Source organism: Sinocyclocheilus grahami, unplaced genomic scaffold (assembly GCF_001515645.1).
Source record: "Sinocyclocheilus grahami isolate Dianchi unplaced genomic scaffold, SAMN03320097.WGS_v1.1 scaffold298.1, whole genome shotgun sequence".
Classification (NCBI taxonomy): domain Eukaryota; kingdom Metazoa; phylum Chordata; class Actinopteri; order Cypriniformes; family Cyprinidae; genus Sinocyclocheilus; species Sinocyclocheilus grahami.
In genome coordinates, this window is record NW_015505477.1 from 418,669 (window position 1) to 421,633 (window position 2,965).

General features: G+C 36.0%; 1 non-coding gene across 1 annotated transcript; it reads right to left on the bottom strand.

The window, feature by feature from the left end:
- Positions 1–2,361: 2,361 nt before the first annotated feature.
- trnal-caa (transfer RNA leucine (anticodon CAA)) lies at positions 2,362–2,471 on the bottom strand. The gene is made up of 2 exons: positions 2,434–2,471; positions 2,362–2,407 (listed from the first exon to the last, which is right to left on the bottom strand). It is a non-coding gene; the product is annotated as a tRNA-Leu (tRNA).
- Between the last annotated feature and the right edge of the window lie 494 nt (positions 2,472–2,965).

Sequence of the window (2,965 nt, forward strand, 5' to 3'; positions counted from 1 at the left end):
AAATGCAACCTTTTTTGACAGTGTATGATTTATATTAACATTACAGAATAGAACATGATCAATATTATCTTTCAACGTTCAAATTCAATAAATGTAATTGCACAAACTATGTAGGCTAATTTCAATTTGTTTATTGTGAAATAACTCAAACATATATGTTTTGTTTCTTCTGTCCTCTGATAAGCATTGTTCAGGGCTGCCCTTCCCAAAAGCTTTAATGCTTTCTTATGATACTTTTGGAAAATGCAGCCCTGTTTGAATGCACCGTCAGCAGTGAGTGAACGCTGGTTGGTTCTGTCTTGCAACATTTGCGTGTGTTCAGATGAGCAGGAAAATAGTTATATCCTACACAATAATTTACTAGCATAGGTTATTCGTCCAATTAAATGCATAATTTTTTTGTTAAATAAACAAAATCACTGGTAAATAAAACACACCTTAGTATCGATATTTATTGTTTGAGTATCGATACTTTCGATACTCACATCAGTATCGATACTTTCGATACTCGCATCAGTATCGATATATCGATACTTCGGTTCGATACGCCCATCCCTATTTTGTATCCATCTCCTAACTTGTGCCTGTCCACAACTTTATCCCGGAGATCTTTTGACAGTGCCTTGCCACCCATAAGTTGACTGTTTGCTTCAGTTGCACTACCAAGGACTGAAATGCTCCAGGAAATCTCTTTTCATGCTGAGCTGATCAAAATGACCTCAGCTGATCACAGTTGAAAGTCAAATAGTTTTGTGTGCCATTGAGAAGGTGATTAGCTACACCTGATTGAGTTTACAAGTCATTTTTAGGAGGTGGCTGATCCTTTTTCCAACTCAGTGATTCTGTTTATTTATTTATTTGTATAAATGTTTTTCTGATATGGTAGTGTTATATCTTTCACTTGGATGTTATTAGTTGCACAGTGTACAGCTGGATAAAACCAAAACTGTGTCCGTCTTCATTTCAGGCTGCAAAGCAACAAAATGTGATTATTTTAAAGGGGGGGGGGGATTCTTTTCTACACCCACTGTAGAAAGTGTTTGAGTGTGTTTAACAGTCCCTGTGTCTACTGTGTTCTTTAGCTGTGACAGGCCAAAGGCTTTATCTGTGAGTTCTGTCATGGGGAGGAAGTGCTTTTCCCTTTTCAGAGAGACACCTGCAGCCACTGCCTAGGTCAGACATCAACATACTACAAGTATTATCAACACATTTTGTTAATAATTATGCTCAAAGGCTTGAGACATTTAAAAGCAATGTTTTTGTCCACCTTGGGTTATAGTGCTTAATCATTTAGTAGTAAGATGAGAACTCAATGAGAGTAAAAGCTGATATAAGGCCATTCCTGTAGTTCATAAAATGACAGTTGCCTTGTACTTTTGATTTTTTAGACTGCAGAGCCTGTTTCCACATCTCATGCTTCTGTGATGAATCCTGTCCCAAATGTGCCAGAAACGAAAGAAACTCCAGCAAGACATCAATTTATGAAATCTCCTACATGTCCCTCGCTGCATTTTAAAGCGACATAAAAAGTATAATATTAGTATAAATAATTCAGGTGTTCAGAGCTCTCGAACTGTTCTTAGTTTACTGACATGCTTTATATGCTGTCATTTTGTAAAGCATTTGAATGTATTTTTCATATTGTTCGATGTTGTACATTGTATTTCCATTAAGTAACAAGCATTACAATGTGTGAACACAGAGACCTGCCAAACTCTATTATGTTCTTATGTTGAATGGTTACACAGGATTAATTCAGGTGTCAGAAAATGTGATCACTCACATTTGAAAACACACAGCTGAAATTTGAACATTAAAATCCCTGACAATACAAAATGTTCTCACAAAAGACCCTTTTAGCTGATACCAATTTAGTCAAATTTCATTCTGTAATTGGGTGCTTGTAAAATATGGGCACTTTTGTTCTTGTGGACGTTTAGAAAATAACCTTTCCTAAAAACATCACTTTTCACGCTCTTTTGTCAATTTCATTTGATTATTTTTTTGAAAGTCATGAACACTCTCCACCACAGGGTCTTTTCCACCACATCTCAAATGTATTTAATAGCATTCTGTGGTCGAATTGACATTTTATATGATTTCATATTTATAAAAAAAGTATTGTTTTTATTTAATATTTGATTTATTATTATTTAATAATTATATTTGTTTTAGGATTTAAAACTGGTTTAAGATTTCAAGTTTCAAGAGTCAAGGGTAAAACAATAAAACACAGGCATTTAAATAGAAAACAAGTGTTCTATTTAAATTTGTTGAAAGGGGAAAAAAAAACCTCTGGAACCTAGGAATGCCCAAAAAGAAAGAAAAATCCTAATGTTTAAAGGATTACTGTAAAAGAGCTGTCAGAAGTGGGATTCGAACCCACGCCTCCATTCGGAGACCAGAAAGCCCGCTTCACAGGAAGGTTTGAACCTTGAGTCTGGCGCCTTAGACCGCTCGGCCATCCTGACATGCGTTTACCGCTGCACTGAAGCCTTTCTGTACATTTCTCCTTAATCTTTCGTGACTGCTTCTCTTACTCGCATTAAAACTGCTGCTTTATTCAAATATGCACGCATAAATCTCGTTTAAAGCAGAATTGCCTATTTCAAATGTTTTAGCTGTTAAGAAACGAACGGAATGTTGCACTTGTTTATAAACAGACGTGCATGATGCCGGAGCGCTAACGACGTTAGCATTAGGCTATTCATACAGCAGAACACAAGTGCAGTGTTGCCAACTTAGCAACTTTTCAGACTACCCTAGCAACTTTTTCTTCCAAAAGCACCTAGCAGCAAATTTAGCTATTTTTTTTAATTTATTTGGCAACATTTAGCAACTTTTGATAAGTGACTCGAACGATAAAAAAGGCACACATTTTCCATCTAAATGACACAAAAAGAGGAAACCAAAGGTGCCTAGCAGTACACAGTTCACATGAATTAAGTTGGCTGCTATTAGCAAT